At 36.8% G+C, this 18,690-nt stretch overlaps 1 protein-coding gene across 2 annotated transcripts in view; it reads right to left on the reverse strand.

Annotated features, from left to right (window-relative positions):
• The window catches only part of SATB1 (SATB homeobox 1), a 91,683-nt gene extending 78,927 nt beyond the window's left edge, over positions 1-12,756 (reverse strand). The window contains exons 1-2 of one of the 2 annotated variants that reach the window (XM_011933717.1): positions 12,548-12,675; positions 10,739-10,821 (exon numbers count right to left, since the gene is read on the reverse strand). The gene's annotated coding sequence lies outside the window, so the exon portion shown is untranslated. Of the gene's footprint in view, positions 1-10,738; positions 10,822-12,547 lie in introns of both variants that reach the window. The other variant, XM_011933718.1, reaches the window with a different exon arrangement.
• Between the last annotated feature and the right edge of the window lie 5,934 nt (positions 12,757-18,690).

Genomic DNA, 18,690 nt, shown 5'->3' on the forward strand with positions numbered 1-18,690 from the left:
GGGGGACAGGGGGACGCACCGGCCCCGCGGGAGAAGGGCGCGGGTACGCAGGTGACAGGCGCTGAGGACTGAGGTTGGGAGACATCAGGAAGTGGGGGCGAGGGCCAGGGGAGAAAACTAACCAGCCACCCACACGCCACAAAAGCCACAAAAAGTAGTACCCCTGGAGCGTCGCAGAGGGACAGGCGGGGTGGGGGGACAGGGGGACGCACCGGCCCCGCGGGAGAAGGGCGCGGGTACGCAGGTGACAGGCGCTGAGGACTGAGGTTGGGAGACATCAGGAAGTGGCTGCAGGGGTACAGACGGAAGGCAGATCTCTCCGGAGAAGCGCGGAGGGTGCAGAAACATTTGTAGAGCAATAAAGGCCAGGAGCCTCGAAACGCTCCGAGTGTTTATCCTCTAAGGAGGGTGGTCCTTAAACTACGAAGAGCCAATATTAGAAAGAACTGAGGAAGAGCTTTCTGTACTAGTCAGACGTTGGTTCAAATCGCTCTCACTTTTGAGCCATAGAATACTTTGGAAGAAGAAATACGTGGCCGAGTTAAACAAAATTTGGGTCACTTGAAAGAGGCCTGACTTGTTATTATAAAGGAAAATATGCTATCATTCTTCAAATAATTTATCCTGGGCAAAAAAGGAAAGTTTGGGTTGGTGAATACATCTGTTGTAGCAATAAACACTTCTGCTGTAATCTAGGATAGGTTACCCAGTTAGATAAATGGTCATTACCACATAAGTACGATCCTCTTATTTAGACAATCTATTATAGTTCATGTAAAAATAAAGAATGTTACAATCTAACCCAAAATAGAAATGCATCATTTATCGCTTAGGTTTTACTTCTACCACTTTAGCACCCTGAAGGCAGTTAATCATTCAACAACAAAATTAAGAATTATTTTTCAGAATATGCTGGTAGGAAAAAGAGAAAAATTAGTCAGATAAACATTTTGTTACACATAAAAAAGCAACAAGTTAGCACAAGTACTGAGATAAGAGGGAAACATGCAAATTAAGCTCTGTAAAGCCACCAATACACTGAAGGCACACTGTTTACATGACAAATCTAAAGAAAAGCCAAAAGGTAAAGCAGAAAAGTGTAGGAAATGATGACCTCCTGGGGGAGAGTAAGTTTAGGAGAAACACAATGAAAATATATCACTCTAATAGCACCCAAGTTTCACCCACAAACCAGAAGGGTTAGTCAAAATCTGGGAAGGCAACCATAAATCTTGGCACACAAACCCAAGCCTCGAGCAAAAGAATGAACGTGATAATCAAACAGAAAACACAGCATCAAAAATAGGAAAAGAAATTTAAGGCAAATTTTTAGTAAAAAGCCCAAATGATAGTAAATTTTTAAAAGTTAAAATGTGGGGAAATCTGAAGGAAGATGTGTTAGCTGAAGTATAAGAAATGAGAAAGCTGTTGGGCAAAATAAAATTTAAGAGAAAACACCACTAAACAAAGATCACTGGAAATATCAATATTAAGATAGACTGAAATAAAATGTTGTAAATATGCTTATTACGTCATTTTACAGAAATAAATAAGACAAAATGCCATCTGTTTGCCTTACCCTCCTGATGACCTGGTCAATGCTAATATAATATGGGAATTAATACAGCAATCCTTAAATTTGAATAGCACCTTTTATCTAGGAGTCACAAATCTATTCATAAACACAAAACACAGAAGTATGTAATAAGGACTGACACGGCCTTGGAAAATGATAAAAAGAACAAAGGAGCATAAACGCATCTAATAATGACTATATTATAATGAATAACAATATAGCACAATAAACTTTCCCTCAAGCACATTTTTTATTCCCCAACTATATTACAAGAAATGACATAAGTAAAATGGCACATAGAAGTTTATGTACTAGTGGTATACATCACTGATGAAATTAATTACTATATATTAACTACCCTTTAGAATATTTCATTATAAGCCACTGAGTATTGGTCAGTGTAAAGCCAGATAAAAATAAAGAACAAAAAAAGAAAGAAATTTGTCTTAGTCTGTTTTCTGTTCCTTATAACAGAATACCTGAAATTGGGCAATTTATAAAGGAAATGAATTTATTTCTTACACTGTGGAGGCTGAGAAATTCCAGGTGGAGGGGCCTCATCTGGTGAGGGCCTTCTTCCTTGTGGGAGTTCTCTGCAGAGTCCCGTGGTGGCACTGGATATTACATGGCAAGGGGCCTGAGTATGCTAGCTCAGGGCTCTCTTCCTTTTCTTACAAAGCCACCAGTCCCACTCCCATGATAACCCATTAATCCATTAACCCATTAATCCACGAATAGATTAATCCATTCACAAGAGCAAAGCCCACATGATCCAAACACCTCTTAAAGGCCCCACCTCTCAATATTGCCACATTGGGGATTAAATTTCAACATGAGTTTTGGAGAGGACAAGTATTCAAATCATAGCAATAATTAAGAAAATACCACCTTCCTAGGCATATGTGAACATAAACTATCACAGTGGGAGGAAAAAACATCAACACAGGGATCTTATATTAAGCAATTATGATGCAAGAAAGTATTGAAAAAAGTGAAAATAAACGTTATAAATCTGGCCATCAAAATAGAAAACCTCAAGAACATAAAATATTGCAATTCAAATACATGAACTATTTAACATGTGGATGCACATTTAAAATAGAGTGCATCAATTTTCTATCACATGAGAAGGCATTATCCTGGCTACACACAAAATTTTTAAAAACTTAATGAAAGGACTACTGCATGTTTCAGATGGCAATGTATTAAGATAAATATGCAGGGAGATATCCGAATGCATTAAAACACATTCAGAGTTCTGAATAGCACATACATTTGTAATAAACAGAGAAAGCATTTAGAATTCGAATGCTTTTAAGATATAGCAACTCCGCCAGTGGCTGTGTTAGCAAAGCAATGCTTACCACCATAACACTTTCTAAGGACATGGTTTTTTTCTTTTTTTTTTTTTCATCTTTTTAAATTCAAATACAGTTGGCTATCTCTACACTTTTAAAGCAGCACAATTTATGTAGCATATTGCTCTTTTTGTCGTGTCAACTCTTTGTTTTTTGGCTTTAGCTGCAGGTGGTGTTTTCCATATATGAATTTCTGGGAATCTGGTCTATGTTGGCCATATAAGGATGTGTATCTGAGCCATATGTTTTGCTGTCATGTGTCTCATTTTGTCTGTCTGGGACGTCAGGACAGATTTCTGCATCGTTTCCTGAATGGACCAAATACCAATTTGAAAGAGCAGCGAGGAAAAAGCTGGAGCTGCAGCCCAAACAACTTTGTCAAAATATATATTGGAGAAGAAATGCAATATCCTGTAAACATTGCACCCTTCTTCTCACATATTATCTGTGACTGACATCATTACAACTGCATAGATTGGGAAAAATCTACTTGTTCAAGTTCAGAAGTTTGCAGTATGTGTGTGCACACAGCTTAATCAGATTAAGATCCTACGTCTTAAACAGATCCCACTTCTTTGGAGGTCATGGCATGGCACATGCTAGCTGCCCTACTCTGAGAGCTGTGCCTCCTGCAGCCAACCTGACCCAGCCTTGAACTTGGGGAAAGGAAGCTGCCTCATGCTTTTCTTGTCTAGTTAATAATCAGAACTCTGATTAAACTCGCTGAGTAATTATGCAAGAAGTTCTGGCCCCCATTATATACCCTCACAGAATCTTGTATCTCTCCTTTGAAACAGTCATCACAGTCTTAATTAATTAACAATTTGGGTAATTATTGGCTTAATAAATGTCTCCGTTACTAGACTGTAAGCCCTATGAGAGCAGAGACTGGGTGTCTTGCTCACCGCCATATTACTAGGAATTTGGACAGTGTCCTTGTAATATTTATTTTATAAATGAATACATGGCAACAAAAGCTCACAGTGTCACTTGCAACCAATTTCCACTATAAATTGCATTGACAATTTTTTAGAGAGATTGTAGGAAGAGGGAACATTGAAGAAGGTGGCTATATCATTTAAATTTGAATTAATTTAAAAAAAATTTTAATTCCTCATTCACATTTCAGGTGCTCAATAGCCCCATATGACTAATACTCTAATAGTGGACAGTGTAGATTATAGAACTTCCCCATTGTGAAAGTTCCACTGGACAGTGCTTACCCTAGAGAACTCCTTTAAAAGACAACTAAGGGAATCCAAGACCTGGCCAGGAGGAGTCTTAGAGGTGCTAAATGGCTTTCAGACATTCCAATGACGTCTGAATCAAGATAATTCTCCGTTTTAGAATTAGCCTATAGATCTGTAAAGTTGCATGAAATGAGACCTGTATACTGCTAAACACAAATTTAAGAACTTTCTAGACATGTCTGTACTTGAAAGGGTTCTGTAATACATTTTAAATAATGTGTTTACTCCAAAAGCTGCTTTCCATGAACATTTAAATATCTCATAGGTGAAGTTAAAAACCACAGTCATTCCCACTCTTAACCCTGTACCTACATTATATAAGCATAGCTACCCTTAGAAATGGCTCTTTTCCTACTAGAACTGGGAGGTCATCCAGATAACAAATAATGATGCACTGCAGAGAATAATGGCAAAAAGCTTCAAAATGTTGCAGGGGAGTTAAAGGAGTGATGATAATGAACTCTAAATATAGGGTTTAAGGATTTTTTGGTTTTGTTTTCTTCCCCTAAGAAGTTGGGTTTCAGTTTTAGCTAGACTGATAGCGATCAAAAGTTGTTTCCTAATTACTTGGCATAGATGTAAATACAGAGTGGTAATTCATGATACAGTTTTAACAGACAGAGGTCATTATAGTTGAGGGGGAAAAAAACCAACGTTTATGTTTGTTTTAGGAGATCTAGAGAGGGAAAATGAGCAGCCATTGCAGCTGGCCTCTGGAAACTGACAGCATATCTGGGCCTTTTACTCAGAAATAATACTGTTTCATTGGGAACTTTATTGGGAAAAAAAATTTTAGCTACCTTTCCTTCCATGGATGTCAGTATGGATCACTTATTTGACAAGGCACAATGGTAATAATGTCATCAAAACTGGTACCTTTATCTAGACCCAGATCCAAAATCGAGTAAGAAGAAGGAAGTATTCTTGAAATTGCCCTAGAGTCCACAACGACGCCTCATTTTCTTCCTATAGCTCGTGGATTACCCTTCCTGACCCTTCTCACTTGAGGACCTCATTTCTGCTGTCTCCTTTAATGTGCGGCTTGATTTCGCCTTTTCAGTCCGAAGCCTTCTCCAGCTGTTAGTTATTTCCTTCTCGGAGCTCCATCACACTGCCTGTCCTGAATGCAATGTGACATTTCATATCTCTCTATATGTCTGCCTCTCCAAACTGCAAGACTCTAAGCATCTTTAAGGTTTACTTATGTATATATTTCTGGATTCTCTTTGACAATCTCAGGAAGTAAAACCAGGTACTGAGATCACAATACAGATGTCCAGGCTAAACCCCACTGCAATTAAATCAGAATGGCTGAGGGTGAGGAGAAGACATTCAGTTTTTTAAAGCTCTCAAGGTGATTCTGATGTACAGCCAGGTTTGGCATCTACCAGGTTAGGTGATGTTTTAGAGATAAAGAATCAAATATGCCTGCCAGGACATCTCTGAGGTGGTTTTTAACTCACTCCTGGAGTCACTTGGAAAAGCTAAAGCTGTTGTAGGAACCAGCAGTAGACCAAAATTTGAGAAATGTATGTGTGGGCAAGCTACTTGTTTCAAACTTCTAAAAAGGCAATAAAAGTGGGGTCAGGAAGCTATTGGATCATTGATTTGGCAAATAAATACATGCTATTTGAGGAACCATAATAAACTAGCATTTGGGCACTTGTTTGAGATTTACTGGGGTGCCAGAAATCCTGTGCAGGTATATGATTTATCATCATAGACATAAGTGACTAACCACAAAATTATACATGGAAGTACAGTTCTCAAACCAGTCTATTATTTACTGGAGCCAGAACCATCCAAGTTTCCTCTAATTCTTTTTTCAATATAACATGATTTTTCTCCCAGACAACTGTTCAACCTTGAGTGGGCTTCTCTTTGAAGGGCTGAAAACTGTTCAACTTATTTCCAGACTGTCACTGCGCTTGAACAGAACCAAAGTATTTAGATTGTCCATGTCAAGGAGCCAACTGCAAAGCATCCTAGACCTAGCTGCTGTGCCTTTAATATTCTGAGAAAGCTCAAGGTAAAATCCTCCAATATTTAATTCCAGTGAAATCAAACAGCAACTGTTCCCAATCAACTTTTAACCAAGATGTACATATCAACCAAATTTCCTTAGTTGATGTGAATGTTATTTCTAATCTTTCCTAGCTTAATTGGAGGGAGAAAGAATTTGAGGTTACAATGGTCCTGAATCCTTGTCCAGGTCATTTTTGTGGCAATATCAGCCAAAGGCAATATTTGATATTGTACTGCTATGCCCACCACCATAAGGCACTGGACGAGGCATTGTCCATTGGGAAGGAAAGCCACCATCAGCATCAAATGCTTCACACCTGGACAGTAATTAAATACTACTATAACACTTGAAATTTGTTGAAGTGAAGGAGAAATTATATTCAAAACTAAAGCACATTGTATTTGGGCTGATAGAAAAAGAGTTGGAAACAAACTGTGGTGATGGTTGCACAACGATGTGAATGTAATTAATGTCACTGAATTGTACACCTAGAAATAGTCAAAATGGCATATTTTGTTATATATATATATATATATATATATTACCACATAAACACTTTCAGAAAAACACGGAAGCAAAACAATATTTCATGTATGCCTAACATTGGCAGATATATTTCCAGTATTTCCAGTATCATGAAAATATCATGCCAAGCCTCAGAGAAACAATGAACTATATCACATTGAACAATCCCATCCCCACCCCCAATCTTACATTGCTTTGTCCTTACCTGCTAACAGCTACAGTCCAGTCTATGCTACATAATTAATATGATGAATACCTGACCCAAGGATAATTAACATGGATTGGTAATTAGAGACCAAGCTCCCACCCACTTTTAGTTTCCTTCAGTGTAAGAAAATGGTTCTCTTTTAAGGTTTTATTCAATACAATATCTTAGCCAAAAAAAGAGAAAGGAGCATAGACAAAAACAAACAAGAGTTCCTCAAGTCCAAAAAATTCTTTTGGAATGTTTTTCAAAACAGTAAAAATCACCTATATGCATGAAATAGATTTTGTCAGTTAAACAGTACTTTGAGTGTCATGCTCATGTATGCAGCACAGCTGCAATTGTAACAATTGTATAAAGTACTAATTTGCAAATTGTCTACATATAAGGACTTTAGATTCTACTTTTATAATAAAAGAAAATTTTGTTTAAAAAAAGGCTTTCGAATTTAATTGGGTCACTTTTTTAGTGACAGTAATAAGGATGAAAGTATTTCTACATATAATAATTTGAAATATCTTTTCCTATACTGTTCCACAGTTTTTATATCATCTATTCCTACTGATTTTATATTAAGAACTCTTGTATTGATGGAGTTTTTAATGATTTGGAAATTCGTGTGTAAATCATTTTATTGAAGTTCATATCTATATTTTTCTTATATGCATAATTAAGGAATGCTAATATAGTGAAACCAACTTACAAAGATGTATTTATTATGTATAAAAGCATTAAATAAAATACTAAAAAACAGCTTCACAGTATAGCTATAGTTAAAGCATATCCAGTTACCTATCTTGTAGGTGCCTTTTTCTTTATTAATGAGTTCATTTAAACATTTGTTAGATAACTAGCATGGACTATACATGGACATTTTGAGCCAACATGAAGAAAAAGTTGACAAATAATGCCACAGTAGAACTTTAAAAAAAGAACTAGAGAGCCTTGAGGCTGTTTTTTAATCATTTATTTTTATTTATTTTGCAAAGACTTTTCATTTGTATTATTTAATACATAAATACACTTGGGAGAGAAACAAATAGCACATTATGAAAAATTTTGATGGGAGCCAGCTTTCTGTTTTGAGACTAGACCGCTTTAAAGCTCAATATCCACTATTCTTCTATTACTTCTACAGTTGAAGAAACACTACATATTCACATTATATTTAATAAAAATTAACCTTTTATCTCTTCTTTGAGGTAACAAGGGTCTCAAAAATAACTTTTTAGTTTGTTTTGCACAAAGGGGTTTTGTCACTAAAAATTTACAACACTGCAACCAAGTGTAAATGTATCTTCAAGGTTGGCATATGCCGCAGTTTAGGATGTAAAACCAAATCTTGCGGCATTCTCAATAGATTTGAAAAATCCAATTGTTTGGCCAACATCCAAGTATGAATAAGTATATATATATGTATAAAATATACACATAGCATAATATTTTTATATGTACACAGATAATATTTGCCTGTCATACAAGAGAGTATTTCACAATTTAAAACTAGTCTACCACAGTTTTCATCAGAAAGCCTTTAGAACTCAGAGTTAGTATAATATCCCTATTATTAAGTAACTCCCAAAAAAAGGAGCATAAATGGCATAGTGGGAAAAGTAGTGGAGAAAAGATAGAGAAACTAGATTTGGGTCTTGCTTCTTACTCTACTCACTAGCTGAGTGATCCTTCATTAGTTAAGCAGGATCAGGTTTCGTATCTATAAAATGAATGGAGAGAGTCTGATAACCTTTAAGACCACATAAAAAATCTCTTTCTTTAATTTAAAAAATTAAGTTCACTTGAAAGAGAAAATACAAATAAAAATAAATATCTCACATGCTATGTTAGATGTTTATCTCTATATAAGAGACAGGTGTCAAACAAACAAATAAAAAAAAAAAAAACCGCTAAGGCAAAGAGAAACTTTAACTCACCAGATTCCATCTGTTACATCTGAATTCATGCATAATTGATTATCCATGACTGGTAAATTCTTTTCTCACTAGCCGACCACAATTTTCTAAACGTTGTGTATTAAATCACTACTAAAGTAGACTGCATTTCAGAAACGGCATGGGGCAGAATAAGAATATTTTAAATGAAAAATTACATGCCGGTTAGTAATAATACAGCTGACCTATGTTTAAGGGAGAGAAATTTTAATCATGTGCATATTAAATATTAATAACCTATTCTGTTATTGTTATAATACAGTTAAGTAGGCTTCTCCATGCTTAAAGAAAGAGGGAGAAGTAGGAATGCATAATGGTGCAAAAAGATACAGAGACAGGAGACAGACATAAGGAAAATGTGTCAACAATAAACAAGAGGAAATGAGAAAGAAGGAAAAGATGAAGGTGGAAACTAATCTCTATGTGTCATTATGACTGCCAGAGTACTGGCAAAGAAGCAGCATCCTTTTATTTCAATTTTAATCATTTCTGAATTTTAATACCCGGCTCCTTTTGTAATTCTCCTGGCATTCCCCATATGCCTCCATCCCAGCCAAAACACCAGTGTAAATTAAATGGCAGGCAACCACACCATTGATGTAGCCTCCCCAAAGAACCTACCAGGTGACCAAAAGCAAAAAAGGTATGTCTACCTTATGTCCCTGAGGACCTCTAGCCAATTAACTGGCTGAATGTTTTCTACTTTTTTTAATTTTGAAAAGAAGGACGGTAGTTAGGTAATCTACAGAGAGAGAATCATTAAAAAAAATAAAGCAAGCCAGTAGTAATACAATAATCAGTGACCATCAGGGCCTGGAAAAATGAGTTTGCTCTCATTGGCACTAAGGAGCATCACATGATTATTTAATTACAGCTCTAATTTTTGTCTCGTGGATGGCAACATATCAACAATTAATAGGGCAAATAGAGGAGACTGTGTTTTTAAAGAGACAGAATGTGCATGATAATGCAATAGGTCACACAGCAGTGCACCACTTAAGAAACTGTCTTTTGTGTAACTAAATAGGACTGTCTTACAAGCAGCCCCACTCATATTTTAAAATGAAAATAAATTTTAAAAGGAAGTGTCTTTTTTAGACAACTTTCATAGAATGCCTAGAACTTTTCAGAATATTTTAGATGCAGCTAACACAACCCTACTGCAATTTCAGAACTAGTTTTAAGGAATGGAGTAAAATATTCATATATAAACATCCCAAATCTTAGAATACTTTTCAAACAATGTATTTAAGCTGCAATGAAAAATATCTCTTTATGCAATAATTACAGTAGCATGTATTCAATGGGAGCTTGAAAAAAATCATTATTGTAGGAAAGAACAGATAGAAGGTCAATCAGCCTTGAGGCACTAGTCCATAGTATTTTTGGTTCTGGAATATCAGAAGGATGGCTACTTGGTGGCTCAAATTGCAAGGAATTCAGGGGAGTGCTCCGTTTGACTCCAGTATTGTTTGTTACCACAACCAAACACCAAAGAATGAAGCTGAGCAGGGATACTTAACCTAATACTGAAGGTCAGACAATGAGGATAGAACAGAGACCCAGGTGCTACCAAAAATAAAAAAAAAAAAAAAATCCAATTATCCAGAAAATGAGGCATATGCAGATTAAGTGTTCAGATAACCCCAGTAAAAACAGAAAATTAGAAAGAAGTCTCTTCGCCAATAAATCTTTATCGGCGCAAACTACATTTTATATTTTATTTTTAATTTAGCAATTCTTTAATGAGTGCTCAATATGTACAAGGCACAGAATGCTAACTATGAACTTTCTATTTTATATAACACAGATGTACCTTATTACTTACTTTTTGTAGTTTAATACTTACAGAAATATATAGCAGCTTCTACAAACTTCAAAAAGTGGGAATACTAGTGCGTTTTTAAGAGGCATATTACGAGGTTACGAGATCTACAAATTCAGATCAACCAAGATAATTCAAATAGTTAACCAATTTGATAGAATTGTCTAAGTAAGGCTAAGTCTAGCTTTAAATCCCTCTAGTTTCAGTCACCCATTGTTTTGTCACGCCGGAAGCCATAGTGAAAATCCAGGTTTGAGATTTAGACAATGAAATAATCTTAGAACTACCTCTGTGATTGACTGCTGAAATGTATGTAAAACATTAGATTATATAGAGTTGCAAGTAATCACAATTTGGCTAAAGAAAAAGTGATTAAAATTATAACACAAAAAGAAGTATTAAGAGGAGCAAAATCAATTGAATAAGCTTTTAATGGATTATGTTGGCCAAAGTCATCAAAAAACCAGAAAACATGGGTATCTCAAAATATAATTTGGAAAAACTAAAACCACTGAAGGGCAGTAATTTCTAATGACACTGGCAAAAACTATCAGGTCAACACTATAGAAAGAAAAAAAAAGGAGAAAAATTTTATAACCCAGTGAAAAGTTTTAAAATTAAGTTGCTTTAATAGAAAACCTTTCATAATTCTGAACCAAAACCCTGACTCACACATTCTAAAAGAATTTTTTTAAAGAATCAAGCAAGCAGCCGCTTGTATGTTAAGGGTATACATCATTCTTTTTTAACATGGTTGTTAATATATAGTTAACATGCCTCAGAAAAGGCTGTAATTAACTGTCTACTCCTCTAATAACACTAATAAGCATACAGTATTATTAAAATACAGTGATTTTATACAAGCTGTCATTGTTAAACTTTTAAGATAATGTACTAAATTGTTTCTGAGTCCTCTTAAACCACCCAAAGGGAAATGGAACTCTAAGAAAATTTTTAAAACGTAGTTATTAAAATATTGTTTTTTCCTCTCACAGTCTAGAGATAACTGTCTACCATTAAACAGAACCTCTATCCAAGTATCATTTCAGTTGGTGAAAATACAATGGGAAGCATTTGGATTATTTTACAAATTCTATAGATTTTTTTAAAAAATTAAAACTGTATGCATTTTAATTTAGTACTTTATTCATTGATAAAAAATTTTCTGGGGGAAAGAAAGGCTTGCTATATCAAGAATCACATAGCCCTGTTGTTAGTCCCCAATGTTTCCATTGTCTGTTTCACTGGAACAGGAAAACTCAATTGCATTCAATATCAAACAGCTAATTATGGATATGCTATATTCAAGACTATCTCCATTTCAAAGATATCTGCATACACTAGGTTCTATTTTATTTACAATAATTATTACAATAAAATATTTATAACATAAAACCTCTTTTGCCTTAAAGTCCTTAACATTATAAACATTAAAAGGCCAAATTGTCACTTACATGCTCTTAATGGCATATCAGGAACCATTGAATAAGACTATAGAGGAATCTCTAGCAATCAACTCTACTACATGCCTAGCTTTCAGGAAAATTGAATCTAAAGAATTGCCCCCTCACACAGATTACTGACTACCTTTTCTTTAAATATTTCAAGAAGGTCTAATAATTCTCCCTGGGAACTTGCTACTACATCTCACCACCCAAAAAAGAATGCCCACTGAAGAATTTTTCTTAGTATCTGGTCCCAAATTTTCTAGAGCTGAGAAAAAGCAACATCCCAACAGAAAGCCCTCCCCCAAACACTCAATGCCTATCTGTCACTGTGGCTGCAGTCCTGATTCTCCATATGTAACATTATAGTAACTTTTCTGGCACTTACCCTCCAAATATCAGAAGCTGCTCTCCGAATCTAGCCCTACAGGAGATGTCTGAAAAAGTAGTCTTTGATGAGGTGACAATGATGAAGTTTTCTCTGGCACTGCTAGCAAGGCAGAAACATCCCCAAATGAGGTGGTTACCAGTTGCCTGTGAAGCAGCTGGACCATTACTGCAGTTCTGAGGGTGCGTCACAAATCAGGTCATAGCTCTGGGTAGAGTCCACCCACTTCACCCAGTATAACGCCCTCTACTTCCTGCACACCTGGGGGGGAAGGGGTGCAGAGGAGGGGGGGCCAGCTCAAGTTCACATAGGTACTAGTAAAGGCACAGCCAGGTACAGTCTGACATCTGCTTCTTCTGCAAGCATTTCAGCCTCATCTGGGGATGTGCACCCCTAGGTATTCAAAAATGTGTGCAACAATAAGCAGGCTCTAAAATGAGTGATGAGTGTAATAAAATATTGCACAGTTAAATGTTTTATCCAGCAAAATCTTTCCTCCACTGGAAACTGAACCAACTCTTAATTTTTGATTACAAGCCACTTCTCTACCAAATGTCAAATAACTGGACTGAATAAATTTCAGCAGAAACCAGGGACATAAATCCTGAGGTACCAGTTAACTAATTTTCATCTCTTGCAACTAAACTACATCACCACATAAACTGCATTACATCCTTGAAATTCCATTGAAAGAGGTTATTAGAATTTCGATTATGAACTTTCAAACTGCAACAACTGTAGAAGTGATACAAAATAACTTGAAAGCATAAAAATAGGTCAATATGTTGGAGAAATGCTACACTACTAAATCTCACCCTGAATAGATATACACACAATCTGTATCTATTTACTCTGAAATATCTAATCTCAAAAAAGACTTAAAAAAATAAACAGCAAAAGGTACCACTGACATAAGTTCAAAAGTATGAAATAATGTGTGTTCATGTGTTGATCACACTCTATGAAGACATCAAGTTTAAATAGACTTACCATTGAGAACATCATTTAGGAACGATATATAAATTACTATAGTAGACACTTTTTCTTCGGTATAGTGGAGAAGAATCTTCTGTAACAGATTTGATTTATATGTTGTATTAAGACCATATTCTACCCTGATGTCAGTGGAATATGTGATTAGGTATTGATAATTGTGTATAGACAGTTAAGTGTAACCGCTTCTTAGATAATTTAAGTGAAAATAAGCCTTTTCTCAAATTAATTGTGAGTTCTGGAATTCAACTTTAATAGTATTTTGATGTTTCCAAGGGGTCTTGAAAGAGAAAGGATTTTTAACTTAAAAGAAAAACAACAAATACATTTAGTATTATAACAAGGTAGAAATCGCCCTTATTTTAAGGATGGCAGATTAACAAGAAGTCAAATGAAGGAGGTAAGACTATTTTCAGAGAAAAGCTCAGAGAGTCAATCAATAAATCAATCAATGAGCCCCACTTTGTATTCATATTTTCAGAACTCCATTAAAAACTCACACATTCCATGTAAGACTTGGAAGAAGAGACATTTTATTGAAGTTATTATCTGAGGAATCAAATAGTTTAATCTTTTTGGAACTTTGTAGAAAGTTAATTTAGCAAAACACATTTGAATGTGTTTGAACATATTTATCCTGAGGTTGCTTTAAGATAACTATTTTAAGTGGCATGCAGATTCTTTTGGGGTTTTGATGTTATAGTTGAGGTATGCAAAGTAAAAGTGCATAACATTTCTTTCAACTGGTTCTCACATGACAGAAATGAGAAGATGAAATTACTTGTCTTTAAAGTTTTGCCATAGGGAAATAAGAAAAACTCCTCTCGACCCCTATCCCCAACTAGGAAGAGTCTGAAGCCCTGGATTATAGCATAGGTAGATATTAAAATGGAGACAGAGCCGTTATTTAGTGGTGACAGGAATATAAATACGTGCACTAACCTATAAACTGGTATTTACTTCAGGAAGGTAAGTAATATTTTTCCTCTGATTGCTGCACTGTCAGTTTAATGCAGCGTAAATAAACAGTAGGTGCCTGCTAGCTCGAAGTAGGAAGTGTTCATTCCACACGAGGAACAGATTACTGAAGCCTGATGCTCATCATGCTGAAACATAACTTTCATTTTACCAGAAAATACACCCTACTGTGGATGATTTTTCGTGCCTGATCTATTAATTAACTTAACTCTGCTCTGTCAAAATGTAAACCAATTTGTAAAAATCATCACAGAGTTTTAGAGTTTGAAAACCAAATCAATTTGAAAAGCAAGAGTAATGACTGTTCTGTAATCTGATCACAAATGCTAAAAATGAATACTTAATATAATAAGCACAAACCATACAAAACCGAAAAAGAAAACATTTTGAAATATCATAGAACTTAATCTGAGTTATCTGATTTACTCGAGGTAGTCCTCATTTGTTAATTAAAAGCATCTGGCACCTTTAATATTTTGCAACCTTGTGCCACTTTAGTCTTTTCAATATGTATGCTTATTCTGTTCTCTGAAATATCTGAAGATAAACCATTCATAAAAATCAAACCCCATTCCTTAATTCCAATAGAAATATTGCTGAACTCTCCTGAGAGAAGCGGCAAGTTTGAAGATCAAATGATGATACCCTTCCTAACAGCATTCATGTAAAACGTGTTTTTTCTATTTTATGTATGCCATAAAGCTATGACAGTATATAGCAACTAATTTTCTTTTTATATATGAGTACTGAGCAAAATACTTCGTGGCATCATTTAAAATAAGAATCTATCTTATCTAAAAAGTGTAAAAGGCAATTTGGGGAGGTTTCTATTTATAACATGAACAGAATTCTGATAATCAATATATTGAAAAGGAAAAAGAGATTAAAAAACATTTTTGCATTCAACTACATCATCTAGAAATAGTCTGAAGATTGCTTTAGTCATATGCATTTATTTTATATGCTTCATCAATTCCAAGTACTAATATATTAATTACAGTCATCCAAGACAACATGTATGGAAGAAACGATGTGTGTAAAGGGTATATCTATGTATAGTCCTTTTGGAAATTTACAGAGCAGATGAAAACCCACTAGAGTGCTTTATAGAGTCCCTGCTGTATATCCATGTTGTGTTTAGCTTAATAGTGTTTGTAACCAAAATATTTTTACAATAATGAGGAACAGGTGCCTGTCACCTGACCTTTTAGGCCTAATTTACAATCCACAACCTGTCATATGAAAAAGAACTAAAAATTCTCCTCCAGATATTTTAGTCTTTACTAAGTTAATGCAGTATTTCTTTACCATCACTCAGCATATCATGTCTTATTTAATCACAAGTTCATATAGCTGGCAACAGATTTCTTTGCAGAAATAAACCAATATTCATTTTGTTGTCGTTCTTAAGATGCTGGGAGACAAAAGAACTACTTTTGTAGATTATTGACCAAAGAATATATTAATTTCTTACAAATCTGAACAAAAAACATTCCTTTTGAATACTTTTACATACAAAGAACTATTATTTATTACATATTTCAGCTTGTGGGAAAGTGAGGAATGCATTGATTCTGGAAATAACTATTCAGACTTTTGGAAGTTATTTAGGTCTTCTCTCTCTTTTTTCTCACCCCATCCTGCCCTCCTACCAAATTTTAAGGAGCTAGTACTTTAGGAGGGAAATCCCTATTTGTTCTTTTTTCATACATCATTTATATTCATTATTCAGAAAGAAATACAAAATTGAATCATGATTTTATTTCCCTTGTATAATGTTAGATGTAGTATTATCCAAATTTGACGATGCCTTGTATTTTATAGCTACTGTTTACATATTATGTATTGCATATGACTGAACAACTCTACATTTAAAATACTGTTTTCATTAGAAAAAAATGAATAAGTATCAAATGAAGATGAAGAATAAGCATATTTGGTATATTTATAAAATGCATAGTCATTTAAAATGTGTATAAATAGAATAAACAGTTTGCTACTGTTACATTTAATATAGTATACACATTGTCTACAGTGTATTAAATAATGTGCTTAACCAAGTTAATTAAAGTATTTATGTCTGGTGATTGTGTTAAACACTTGGAGAGGTAGTGAAAGATACAGCCAGTTACTTCTGCTAACTAAAGTTGAAATTATGCACTTATTATAACCTTTTCTAACAATGTGAGAAAAACAGAGTAAATATATTAAATTTGTTTCACAACAGATGCTTAGGTTGTTAATATTTAAGATGCCTATTCATGCTATTCCTGTCTGCACATTTGTCAAAAATGTAAGCTTGAATGCTAATGTTTGCCAGCAGACTGGAGCAGCCAGTATATGAATGTACTACTGTTCTACGAAAATAATATGCAATAGAAATAAAGGACTACTGCTAAATCATAGCACTAGTACCATACAGGAGATGAGAGGTTTTTAGAGCAAACACCTTCAACCTTGGTTTTCTTCAGACTTAAAGCATGGGTTTTTGTTTTTGATTTTTGCAGCTACATTTGACCACAGAATAAATCTCACATTACTGACATCTCAGAAAAATCCACTTTAGAGTGTAAATTTCAACTAAGTTTCAACGGGATGAGTTACTCTGTCAGCAGTACAAACACCGTAAATATCAGAGATTGCTTAGGACAAAACCTGACACCGAGTGGTCACATTTTACTCATTCTTACCCTACACCCTCCCCCTTGAGAAAGTCAGGTCCCCTGGCCTCCAAGTATGCAAACATGGAACCCCAGTCAGTCAGAGCAGTAAGGTTCTCTGGGGGAATAGGGCATCTTTCTTTTTCCCCTGTCTCTTTTATAACCCTGTGGAGTCCAAGTCTTAGAACATTTGCTTGTAAGTCCGGAATGCCGCTGAGAAAGTTCACCAAGGAAGGGCGCAGAGGTCAAAGTTGCCAACCAGGACACTTTGAGAGAGGACCCTGTGGTTGACATTTGTTAGTGAAATTTGCAACACCCCAGTGGAGGCCAAGGCCAAAACCTTCAAGGAGATCCCTATGCCCCTTTCTCCTGTTGGTCTTCTGAGGTCATCCCAAGAGGAACCTGTGTTTCCCCGGTACGCACGTGGCACTCCCCAGACCTGCCACCTGCCTGCTTCGTCCTTCTCGTCGTGGTTTCCCAAACCCCAGTTCTGCCGCCCCAGGAGCCTTGGCACTGGAGCAATAGGAAAAGGCCACCGCGCTCGGGTCTGGAGAGCAGGAGGGAGACACGGTGTGGACTCCGAGGCTGCACCTGTGATGTCCCGGCCCCAGCTAAGAGGACGGCCCTTTCTTCTGCCTCTTGCCCAACTCCAAACCCACATTCACGCCAGCAGCCTCTCCCGGACCAGCCTCGCTACAGCCAGCGAGGGCTCGAAATGGGGAGTGCCGCCGCTTTCAAACTCCGGGCTCCAACTTGAGCGCCCCGGCGCCCAAGTAGCTCCCGGGATGCAGAAGTTGCCACAAACTTCCCAGGCCCCTCTTCGCCGATGCTTACAATCAGTCGCGCCGGCAGGGAGCGGAGGGAGGCGGAGATGGACCGGGAAAGGATGCTGAGCAGACTCGCGATCCGGCGGGGGAACATTAGCACTCCCGCAGCCCACTCCTCCAGGCACCTTACTGCCCGCCCGGCTCCAGAACGCACAGAGAGGCTCCCCCTTCCCCCATTTGCTTCCTTCGGTCTTTTCCACTCCCCTTTCCTCCTCTAAAAGGGGCCATACCGGTGACCTGAAGGAGTTTGTTTAGCCAGGGTCTGTTGGGCAGGTGTGGTGATGTGTCCACACCCAGACAGAGAACGAATGGCATCTTCAAGTCCCTTATCCCCATCGCTCTCCCCTACTTTACCAGCCCACCCCTCTGAGGTCCGACTGCGTGAGAAAAGGGGCTCGGAAGACCCTTGAAGCCCTGCGCCCACGAGAGGGGAGCCCAGCCGCCCCAACAGGGGACGCGGGGTGGGTGCTACAGAGAAGTTTGGTTTAATTCCGGAAAAAGAGAGACAGAGATAAAACAGTAAGAGTAGCAAGGGGAAAAGGGAGGCAAAAGAGCAGAACTCACTCAGGCATGGACGTAGGGGGCGGCGGTGGCTGTCGAGTGCGGGCCTGAAACCAGGAACGGCTCCCCGGGCGGGCGCGCCGGCGTCGGACTTCCGAGGCGGCGGCTTCTGCCTCTCCTGCCG

Source organism: Colobus angolensis, unplaced genomic scaffold (assembly GCF_000951035.1).
Source record: "Colobus angolensis palliatus isolate OR3802 unplaced genomic scaffold, Cang.pa_1.0 Scaffold129, whole genome shotgun sequence".
Classification (NCBI taxonomy): domain Eukaryota; kingdom Metazoa; phylum Chordata; class Mammalia; order Primates; family Cercopithecidae; genus Colobus; species Colobus angolensis.